The sequence below is a fragment of the Carcharhinus amblyrhynchos genome, chromosome 1, assembly GCF_965287045.1.
Source record: "Carcharhinus amblyrhynchos chromosome 1, sCarAmb.v2.hapA, whole genome shotgun sequence".
Lineage (NCBI taxonomy): Eukaryota > Metazoa > Chordata > Chondrichthyes > Carcharhiniformes > Carcharhinidae > Carcharhinus > Carcharhinus amblyrhynchos.
The window spans coordinates 110231178-110243422 of NC_137324.1; the positions used below are offsets into that span (position 1 = coordinate 110231178).

The 12245-nt window shown below is 43.6% G+C and overlaps 1 protein-coding gene across 5 annotated transcripts in view; it reads right to left on the minus strand.

The window, feature by feature from the left end:
* Positions 1 to 12245, minus strand: part of arhgap24 (Rho GTPase activating protein 24) — a 619498-nt gene that overhangs the window by 1722 nt on the left and 605531 nt on the right. The window lies entirely within an intron of this gene.

A 12245-nucleotide genomic window follows, 5' to 3' on the forward strand; every position in this document is an offset into this window, starting at 1 on the left:
ACACAAAGCATATAATATAGATTTTAAAATGCCACTTAATGTAACCTCCCACTCTGTACCTATTGTATTGGAGTGAATATACATGCAAAAGTTGCAGCACTTACATTATTTTTCTTAGACAGAGTTAAGAACAATAAATACTACTTTCTTTTTGTATGCATGTCTCTTGCAGTTGCAGCATGTAAACAATTAAAAAATAACTGAATGCATATCCTTTCTAAACTCCTTTTATCACGAGTGGTCGGAAATGAGAGGAGCCATTCCACCTCTACTCACCTGATTGTCACAGCCAACTGATATCCAATCCAATTTGATTTAAATGGTTAAAGAACTAAAATGGGGTTGTTTCTGTAATATATGTACACTTAAAGACAGACAGGGAGAAAGAGAGAGACAGGAAGAGCTAATCTTATATAGCATTTCTCAAAGATTAGCTAGTGTTCTTTCAGATCACTCCTCAGGTATTGCCTATGGAAGTAAGCTGAATAGATCCTGATGTGAATCATATTTCGATATCCCTTGGGTGCAGGAGGTTTTCACGTTGCTTGTAAATTTCTGTCTCTATAAGCCTTTTTTCTCTCATTTTACTACTTTGAAAGATAACATCTCAATTATATAGGACATTCTCAAAACAAGCTTGATGGTAGAATTTACTTTGAAGGATTTTTGGTTATTAACATGACTGGTTTCACTCGGTTCTGGTGTCACTGGACACGTAATAAAAAAGATCAATTTTGGAATGATTTCATTTGATGCTTCACAGCTTGGTAGGAATTTTAAGCTCATGGTAATATCTATAAAAGGTAATGAGAATGGGTTTCAGTATAGAAGCAGATTTTGTTTTATTCTCCCCGAGTATCAGACTATGCTGATTGGAAATGCTTGGGGGAATTCCATTCTGAGCTATCAATGAGATTTAAGATTAACATTTGCAAGGCAAAAAGGAGATTTCAGCAAAACAATTAAAAGTTTCATGGTCCGTGCTCTCTAACCTGATAGCAAAGAAAAACAAAATAGCAATTGCTTTGCTGACGAACACATACATGATGTTGAGAACTCATTCTTAAATTGGACAGAAGCCTAGGTGAAGGTAACAAATGGCCTGATGCTATTACTGAAATCAAACAATCTCAGAACAGTAATGGTACATCTGGATTTCGCATTAGCAGAAGCCTGGAATAATCACTGGAGAATGTGGAGCATTAAGATCAGCAGTGAGGAGGCTGATGATGATAATTGTGCTAGCATGGCCCCTTTAAAGGGGCAATTCTTAAGAGCCACATGATTGGGCTGGACACTATGAAGAGGCAGCAGAGGAAGTCAAGCTAATCTGACACAAGAACGTGTGTCCTGGGTCGAGATGGAAGCCAGTTGAAGCCAGGGAGGAGTGGAGAGTAGTTGTGTGTTCAGTTCTGTCAGATCCTTGTTTGTATGTAGTCATTTATCATTGGTAGTAAGCCCTTTATAACTTTAAGCCACAACATGTGGCCTTCGAAGTTATTATAGCAGCGGCGAGGGACAACTTTCGTTAGCCATTAGGGAACGGAGTGTGCAGCTAGAGGGGGAGGAGAGTTGAATGTTGAAACTGTCACGAAGTAAGGCGCATAAAGATGCCTATAATTGGAAAAATTGAATTATTTGACCCAGAAGTGGAAACCTGGGGACAGTATATTGAAAGGTTGTGTTTTTTTTTGTAGCAAATAAAATCACAGCAGAGGAAAAGCGAAAGGTTATACTGCCCACAGTCTGTGTCCCACAAACTTACAGTTTAGCGAGGAGTCTAATGTCTTCTGATACCCCAGACACTAGTCTTTTGACAAGATAGTCAAATTGGTCAAAAATCATTTTAACCTCCGACTGCTGATCATTATGTTGCAAAAAAGTTTCGTTCAGCTGTCCGGAAGCCAGGGGAGGCAGTTTCAGACTTTGTGGTCATATTGGAAGGTTAGCAAAGCACTGCAAATTCGGTCCAGTTTTAGGAGAAGTGTTAAAAGAGTTTTTGGTCTGTGGTATAAATGGCCTCATCATGCAGAAGTTGTTACTGGCTGACACCAAAATCTCTTTAGAAAAAGCTGTGGATTTGGCCCAGATGACTGAACGCACTGAGTAGGGTGTAAAGAAGTACAAGGCATGCCCAATGGGGTGAACCATTTGTGCTGGAATACTGCTGGTGTGAGGAATAGCTCAAATGCAGGCACAGCAGAGCCTGAGTAAGGGGGTGCAGGACTGAAGCTGGAAGCCTGATTTTGATAGAGGGGAGAAGCTTGCTGATGCCAAATTTATGTATGTTACAGTTGTAATTGGAAAGGTCATTTATACGTATGGTGCATATGGATGGTATTTCACAATAATACCAAAACAAGTTAGGTTGCCAATTACTACTGCAAGGTTACAGAAGTGGGCTCAACTACGTACAGTTACACATTCCCGTACCACCCAAGGACACAAATATCAAATGTGGAAGCATTCTTTGCCACAGAGTCATCATCACCGGTCCCACAGGAAATAGTGTTGGCGCTGCACCTGATAGAGACTTTGCCGATCTCAGCTAAACACAGCCTCCTAAGCATTAGCAGAATGTTGTACAAATGTTCAAATCATTGATGAAGAAACACATTAATAGGCCTCTAGCTCTACGTATAGCCAGTTTCTTGTTGTCATGTAACACCATGCCAAATGCAATCACAGGGGTCAATACCAGCTGAACTACTAATGGGATGCCATTTATGGACACAGCTGGATATGATATTCTCAGATTTGGTGGGGAGGGTGAAAGCTAGAGAAGTCTCCCAGGAAGAAAATCATAACTTACAAAAGAAAAGAGAGCTTTTAAAGTTTATGATTTAATTCTGGTCAGAAACTTTGCAGCAGGGCTGATATGGGTGGCTGGAATAATTGTGGAAAGAACAGGACCTGTTTTCTATGTTGTAGAAATATAATGTTGTCCAGTCAAAAAACACAGAGCATTTGAGGGAGAGAGCTAGGCCTGACAGAAGCGATCAAGATGATCCCTGCAGGAGATTTAGATTCAGTGGTGGATATAGAGATCCCACTTGTAAATGTGGAACTGAAGCAACCAGTAGTTTCTGTCACTGAGGAGACAACAGCTACAGAGGAGGATCTCAACTCCAGATTGATGAATTTACCTTTCCCAACTATCTGACAAGATACATCATTTCCCCAAGAGTATAAAACAGAATTGAAATGTTCTATCAGGTCCAGAAGTCCCCAGACCAACTGAGCATGTGATGAGATTTCCTTGAGTATTTCTGATGTCTTGTTGAACTGTGCATGCCTGTGTTTAATGATGTTCCTTTTGTTTCATCCACAGTTGAACTCAGGAGTTAGGGAGGAGGAGAGAGTGTGGTAGTGTGACCCCTTTAAGGAGTCAATTCTGAGGGCCACATGATAATACCTTTGGAGTTGCAGCACTGGATGCCAAGCCAATCAGGTGCAAGGGCATGTATCCTGAGTCCGGGAGGATCCTCAGCTGGAACCAAGGGAGGAGTGAAGAAGTCGTATGTTCAGTTCCATCTGACTCTTTATATTTATCGTTAATAAACCCTTTATAACTTTAAGCCACCCTGAGTTGCCTCTGAAGTTATTAATGTTGAAATTTGATTGCTGAAACTTGCAGGTGCTTTTGACTAATGTATTGATGATATTTGTGATTTGAACTTATCTGAAGTTTTCCTGCCCTTACAGGTTGCAAGCTTCTGTGTAGCCTTTACTTGTAAATCAATGTGTTATTTTCCCCTAAACTGGTGAACAAGAACACTTTCCAAATAACAGTAAGAACCCCAAAGAATTTTACATCATATCCAAGTATGGCAGAACCCCAGAGAATTTCAAATCATATTGAAGATCAGTATTGAAGAAACAAGAATGGGACTTGTAGCCAAACAGGCCATCTAAAATGGCGTTTTGTAAAGCACTCTGGGACAACTGGGCAAGAAACTAAACTGACAGGCTGCAGTTTAAAGACAGACAAACAGGCTGCAACCCTGATGAGTGAATACACAGGATATGGGCCATCTCCAGGATGAGAGAGACTTTCTGGTCACACTGAGTTGTGTGCCAGACATAGGGACACCGTGAATCCTTATTTAGGAGGGAGGTATGTGACCTATGTGCCTTCAACACCTACAGGCATGGCCGCCGGGGACACACCCAGAGATCGGTGTGGTAGCACCTGATTGGACTCTTATTGATCAGGGTGATCAAGTCCTGATCGATTGATTGGCAATGGCCAAAAAAAAGGGCGTGAAACCAAACGGGGTATAAAGGATGCTGCACAACCAGGAATCTCTCTCTCTCTGACCCCATGAACAAGCTACAACGACAGAGAGCCACCACACCTGAGAAGGAAGGAAAGAAAGAAGATCAGAGCCAGAGTGCCACACCAGACCAAAGGACCAGACTACACAGACAACTACCAAGACCAGTGCAGAGATAAAGGCCAATATCTGTTTGGGTACTTGTCAGTCACGCAAAGTTAAGTCAAGGTCTTGTATTGTACTTGAATTCTAGTATTTTCTGTAGGGTGGGTGATTATTGATTGTGTGGGTTTAAATAAATATTGTTTGTACTAATAAGACGTCTACTCAAAGTTATTTGTCCACCATATAAGGGTTAAAACAGACTGATTTTTACAACACTGTTCTTGTGAAGGAGGAATATACGAGACACACTGTACTCTCTACCTTTCCTACAAGGCTTCATGCCATATATAAAATGTAATTCTGTCTGTACGGGCACTATTGCATTTCCCAGCTGCCGCAGTGACTTTACATTGATAGTCGACACAACAATGAGTCGGTTATGCCCATCTGCCATCCATGGAAATCATAGTTGTTGATTTCTTTTAATGAAAGAGCAATGCTGAGGTGTTCAGAGATATTTCAGATGCTGCAATGATTCAGAGTCTCAAGAAGCTGTAATTTGCTGCCAACTGGCCTGTGCATAATATAAATTCACATTCTTCCACACAAGAGCAATACCAAAGGTTATTGAATTTCTCATTACGATCTTGGAATGAATGAGAATTTCAAGTGAGGGACATCTGGATGTATTCATTTCCCCAGAAGCTACCCTCTGGCACCAGTACAGCTGGGAAATGGTAATGAGAAAGTCTGTTACAGGACAAAAGCTGCTCCTTTCAGTTCATCACTTGTTTGTTATGTTTTGTACAATTGAAAACAGCAACAAAACAAGAGCAGCACATGTAGGGGATTTTGAATTGACGCATCTCCAAAGGCTATTTACTGCAAAGCTTTGAAATAGGATTTGGTTTTCAGTTTCCAGTTGTGTGGTACCTGGTTACTTAACTCACACAAGGCTAACTTTCTAGGCATGTGGAAATAGTTAGGAAAGAAAATAAAGGCTTGAAGGTACAAAATTAAAATGGTGTCTCTTAATGCAGCCATTTAGTCCAATACCACTTCAACTGGCTGATGCAGTGATTTAAGACACTTGTGAGTTCCATGTCAAGAAACAATCCAGGAAAGTTCTGTTTGCTGATCAGGAAATTTGATTTCCGCCCAAAATGGGTGTGACGTTGACAGAGAGGTGCTCCATTTGCTCAGTCATACTTGGGAACTGTGAGCACCGAACTGTTTGCTGACTATAACTCACCAGTTATTGGACAATGCAAATTGGAAGACTTCTTTGCTGAGGCGGCCTACATTGGATCTCACATGATTGGACTTGCAGGGATGCCATGAGTGGACTCACTGTGCTTGGAGTTTTTTTTTGTGGGAAATACCATTTACTTCTCCTGAGCAAACAAGTTAAAAAAAATCAACATTTTCTCGACTGTTTTGTGATCCCTATAAGATCTGCTGGTTCAGCCTCTTAACACTTGGTACAACTAAATGGACAACGTGCAGCACACACTTCTACTTACATGTTGTCACTGGAGACCTGCAACCAAGATATGACTCTGATTTGTAATATTAAAGAGCCATCCCTGCATTTCAGGTGTGGAGATGCTGGCGTTGGACTGGGGTGGGCACAATAAGAAATCTCACAACACCATGTAAAAGTCCAACAGGTTTATTTGGAATGATGAGCTTTCGGAGCACTGCTCTTCATCAGATGAGACTCACCTGATGAAGGAGCAGCACTCCGAAAGCTTGTGATTCCAAATAAGCGTATTAGTCTTTAACCTGGTGTTGTGAGCCTTCTTACTGTGCCCATTGCAGCTGGGAACGGACAGAGTGTTGGAGGAATACAGAGAGAGTAGGAGGGATCTCAAAAGGGGAGTTAGGAGAGCAAAAAGGGGGTATGAGCTGGCTTTGGCAGGTAGGATTAAGGAGAATCCAAAGGCGTTTTACTCCTATCTTAGGAGCAAAAGGGTGGCTAGGGGCAAAATCGGTCCTCTCAGGGACAGACGTGGGGAATTGTGCTTAGAGGCTGAGGGAATGGGGGAGATCCTGAATGAATACTTTACGTCTGTATTCACGAAGGAGGGGGGCTTGATGTTTGGTACGGTCATAGAGGAAGCGGTAGACCAATTGAAAGATCTATCGATTACGAGGGAAGAAGTGTTAGGGCTTTTAGGTAGCATTAAAACTGATAAATCTCCGGGGCCCGATGGCATTTATCCTAGGCTGCTTAGGGAGGCGAGAGATGAGATTTCTGGGCCTCTGATGCAAATCTTTGTCTCTTCTTTGGACACAGGTGAGGTCCCAGAGGCCTGGAGGATAGCGAACGTGGTACCGTTGTTTAAAAAGGGTAGGAGGGATAACCCGGGTAACTATAGGCCGGTGAGTTTAACATCAGTGGTAGGCAAGTTGATGGAGAGGATTCTTAGGGATAGGATGTATGAGCACTTAGAGCGTTGCGATCTGATTAAGGATACGCAGCATGGCTTTGTAAAGGGGAAGTCTTGCCTTATGAATCTGGTAGAATTTTTTGAAGAGGTGACAAAAACGGTCGACGAAGGATGAGCCGTTGATGTCGTCTATATGGATTTCAGTAAGGCGTTTGACAAAGTCCCTCATGGTAGGTTGGTAGAGAAGATTAAAGCTCATGGGATATGTGGTCGGGTATCTAGATGGATAAAGAACTGGCTTGCAAAGAGGAGTCAGAGAGTAGTAGTGGAGGGGTCCTTTTCTAGCTGGAGATCTGTCACTAGTGGTGTCACTAGTGAGCCGCAGGGCTCAGTACTGGGACCTCTTCTCTTTGTAGTGTATATAAATGATTTGGAAGAGGGAGTCAGTGGTGTGATCAGCAAATTTTCTGATGACACCAAGATGGCTGGATTGGCGGGCAGTGAGGAGCAGTGTCTGGCAATACAACAGGATATTGATAGGCTGGTATATTGGGCAGATACATGGCAAATGGCGTTTAATCCGGATAAATGTGAGGTGATGCATTTTGGCTGGAATAATGTAGGGGGGAGTTATATGATCAAGGGTAAGCCCAGAAGGTGTATAGAATCGCAGCGAGACCTGGGGGTGAAAGTGCACAAGTCTTTGAAGGTGGCAGTGCAAGTGGAGAGTGTGGTGAAGAAAGCCTATGGTATGTTAGCCTTCAAAGGAAGGGGTATAGAATATAAGAGCTGGAGTCTAATGTTGCAGTTGTACAAAACGTTAGTTATGCCGCATTTAGAGTACTGCGTCCAGTTCTGGTCGCCTTACTACCGGAAGGACATGGAGACTCTGGAGTGAGTGCAGCGGAGGTTTACCAGGATGTTGCCTGGTATGGAAGGACTGGGGTATGAGGAGAGATTGAATAAATTGGGGCTCTTTTCCCTTGAAAGACAGCGACTGTGGGGGGATCTAATAGAGGTATATAAGATTATGAAGGGTATAGATAGAGTAAACAGAGGTAAGCTATTTCCTATGATAGAGACACACAGGGCAAGGGGCCATGGGCTTAAGGTGAGGGGGGAGAGGTATAACACAGGTATTAGAGGGAGGTTTTTCACACAGAAGGTAGTGGGGGTATGGAATGCTCTGCCAAGTAAGGTGGTGGAGGCAAACACGCTAGAGTTGTTTAAGAGTAACTTAGACAGGCACATGAGTGGGTTGGAGATGGGTGGATATAGGAGATTGTTTAAATAAGCACTGGGACATCCCTGGTAAGGTAAATGGATATGGTACAATAATAATGTTTTTTTTCTCTTTCTCATTCACAGGTTTTAAGTCGGTCCGCCTTGTGTCCAACGAGGGGCATACACGTGATGGGTCGTACTTGGGCTGCTCTTGGTTGTTCGAGATTGGCCTAGTGCTTCATGTCGTTAGTGTGTACTTAAACTGAACCAGATACTGGGCAAGACGACAGATCAGTGACTATCACTGATTGCTGTGCAGACACATGGATTTGGGCCGGTGTCTGTGGGAGTTTGCGCATTCTCCCCGTGCTTGCGTGGGTTTTCTCTGGGTGCTCCGGTTTCCTCCCACACCCCAAAGATGTGCTATTAGGCTGATTGGCAGTAATAAATTGTCCCTAAATTAGTTTCCCTCAATGTGGATGGCCATAAAACATTAGATAAGGGTCATGGGTGGAGGGGGGTACTGGTGGTGTTAAGATGGCAGTGCAGGCTCGTTGGGCCGAAGGGCCTGTTTCCCGGGCTGTTTTTGTTCTTTGTTCTTTGGATAGTGGAGCTCATCCATTTACAGATTCACCTGTAGCCGCGGGCATCTCAGGGCTGGCAAAATTTCCAATTGCTGGATATTCATTTTTCAGTGACAATGGGACAGCTGTGAGTTAAAATCTCCACACCCTGTCAACCCACCCCTCCCCACGTCAGCCCTACCACTAACCTAGGTTTCAACCTCTATCCTAGTGTATCATTCTTCATAAATAATAATAAGCAACAACAGGCATGGTTATTGGGGATGTGGGAGAGGAGGTGAGACAATGTTCTATGTCAGATATTGTTCTGACATGAGGCACAGCTGAAACAATCACTGATGTAACTAAAGCACCAGACACTGGAGTTCCTTATCAACATTCAGTCTAAGTTTCTTTGTAAACCTTTGTTTCACCATTTTGTGAAGTGAAGATGGACAAACATGCTTCTATGGTAGCCATTTCAAAATTGAAACATGAAGAGCAAAGACCTGCTAACTTTGACTTTCCATCTGATTTTTTAATACTGAGAATAAGGCAGCACAGTGGTTAGCGCTGCTGCCTCACAGCTCCAAGAACCTGAGTTTAATTCCAGACTTGGGTCACTGTCTGTGTGGAGTTTGCACATTCTCTCCACGTCTGTGTGGGTTTCCTCCGGATGCTCTGATTCCCTCCCACAATCCAAAGATGTGCGGGTTAGATTGATTGGACATGCTAAATTAACCCAGACACCACCATCACCATCTCTGGATATGTCCTATCTGCAGGGCAGCTCACATTGCACCTACCACCCCTGCACCCTGCTCCACACCCCCAAATCCCCCACCATCAACCTCATCCCTCCCCCCCACCTCAGCCCCTCTTAGAGATGGCTCCACAGTGGACCTTGTCATCCACAACATTGACCCTGCACCCCACGAAATCTCATTGCCTCAGTACAAATGTTAATTTAAGAAAACCATCAGTAGATTACCACCTATCTTTCTCCCTCAACTGAAAAAAATCACAAGTACCACTTGTAAGGACAAAGAATGTACTTTGACTGAAGGACTTCAATGTCTATTACCAGCAGTGCCTATGTAATGCCACCAACTAGCTGAGTGCTGAAGAACGTAGGTGTCAAATTGGGCTTGTGGCAGGTGGCAAGAGAAAAACCTGCTTGTCCTCAACAACCTACCTGTCACAGATGCATTTGTCCATGACAGTATAATGAGGAGTGACCACCACACTTGTGGAGTTAAGTCCCATCTTCACAATGAGGATACACTTTATAATGTTGTGTGGCAACATGCTAACTGTGATAGATTCAGACCAGATCCAGCAGCTCCCATTTGGGCATCCATCAGACTCTGTGGACTGTCAGCAGCAGCAGAATTGTATTAAACCCCAACTTATAAGCTCGTATCCCTTACTTTACCATTATCTTAAGTGACCCTGCTTCAATGAGAGGAGCATGTAAGGATCAGTACCAGATGGTGCCAACCTGGTGAAGCTATAGTACTGGACTAAATAAATGATAAGCAGCTCATACCCATTGGAAGTACAGCATCACAGAATCATAAAAAACCTACAGCATAGGTGACCATTCAGCATGTCATGCCTGTGGCAGCTTTTTGAACAAGTTATTCAATCAGCCCCACACCTTCCCCAAACCACCTTTCCAAACAGTTATGTATTTTTGGTGTTTTTCAAGTGTCTATTATTCAACTGCTTTTAGGCTTACTTTTCTGCTTTCATTTGAGGTTTGAACAAATCTGCCCATTAGTTTAAATCTGAGCCCCTTGTTATTCATCTTCCTGCCATTGGAAATAGTTTCTGAAGTTGAATCATAGAATCCTCTTAGGGCCTTAATGCTGACAGAGAATTTGGATGTGGTTGCGGTGACAGAGATGTGGTTAAAAGAAGGGCAGGACTGGCAGCTAAATATTCCAGGGTATAAGTGTTTCAGGCGTGACAGAGGAGGGTCAAAAAGAGGTGGGGGAGTAGCGTTGTTAGTTAGGGAGCATATTACAGCGGTGCAGAGGGAGGACAATTTAGAGGAGTTGGGCAATGAGTCGCTGTGAGTGGAGTTCAGAAACAGGAAGGGAGCAATCATTATGCTGGGGGTATACTATAGGCCACCCAATAGCCCGCAAGAAGTGGAAGAAAGTATATGTAAGGAAATTCTGGATAGGTGCAGAAAAAATAGGGTTGTTGTAGTGGGAGACTTTAATTTCCCTGGTGTGGATTGGAAGGTGCCTAGGGCTGGGGGTCTGGACCGGGGGGCGGAATTTGTAAAATGTGTACTGGAAGGTTCTTTGGAGCAGTATGTAGTCAGCCCGACTAGAGAGGAGGCTATACTGGATCTAGTTCTGGGAAATGAGCCTGGTCAGGTGGTTGAGATTTCAGTAGGGGAACATGTGGCAAATACTGATCACAATTCTGTCTACTTCAGGATACTAATGGAAAAGGATGAGTGTTGTCCGAAGGGTAGGGTGCTAAGCTGGGGGAAGGCTAGCTACACCTGGATTAGGCAGGAACTGTTAGCCACTGATTGGGAGGGGTTGTTTGAGGGTAAGTCCACGTCTGCTATGTGGGAGTCTTTTAAGGGACTTAAGGATAAGGTTGCAGGACAGACATGTGCCTGTTAAGAGGAAGGATAGGAAAGGTAGGATTAGAGAGCCGTGGATAACTAAGGATATTGAGGACTTCATCAGGAAGAAAACAGAGGCGTATGTTCACTCCAGGCAACTGGGAACAGAGAGATCTTTGGAGGAATACAGAGAGAGTAGGAGGGAACTCAAATGGGGAGTTAGAAGGGCAAAAAGGGGGCACGAAATGGTCTTGGCAGACAAGGTTAAGGAAAATCCAAAGGCATTTTATTCATATGTTAGGAACAAAAGGGTGGTTAGAGAAAAAAATCGGTCCTCTTAGGGACAAAGGAGGGCAACTATGTTTAGAGCCCGAGGGAATGGGGGAGATCCTGAATGAATACATTGCGTCAGTATTCACAAAGGAGAGGGACTTGTTGTCTGGAAGTGTCTTGGAGGGAATTGTCGACCTGATGGGGAAAATCTCCATTACAAGGGAGGAAGTGTTAGGGTTTTTAGGTAATATTAAAACTGATAAATCTCCGGGGCCTGATGGCATTTATCCTAGGCTGCTCAGGGAGACGAGAGATGAAATTGCTGGGCCTCTGATGCAAATCTTTGTCTCTTCTTTGGACACAGGTGAGGTCCTAGAGGACTGGAGGATAGCAAACGTGGTGTAGTTGTTTAAAAAGGGTAGTAGGGATAACCCGGGTAATTATAGGCCGGTGAGCTTGGCGTCAGTGGTAGGGAAGTTGTTAGAGAGGATTCTTAGAGATAAGATGTATACGCATTTAGAACATAGCAATCTGATTAGTGACAGGCAACATGGCTTTGTAAAGGGGAGGTTGTGCCTTACGAATCTGGTAGAATTGAGGAGGTGACAAAAACGGTTGATGAAGGACGAGCCGTGGATGTTGTCTATATGGATTTCAGTGAGGCGTTTGACAAAGTCCCTCATGGCAGGTTGGTGAAAAAGGTTAAGGCTCATGGGATACAAGGACAGGTGGCTAGATGGATTGAGAACTGGCTTGGCATCAGGAGACAGAGGGTAGCTGGAGGTCTGTGACTAGTGGTATGCCGCAGGGCTCCGTACTG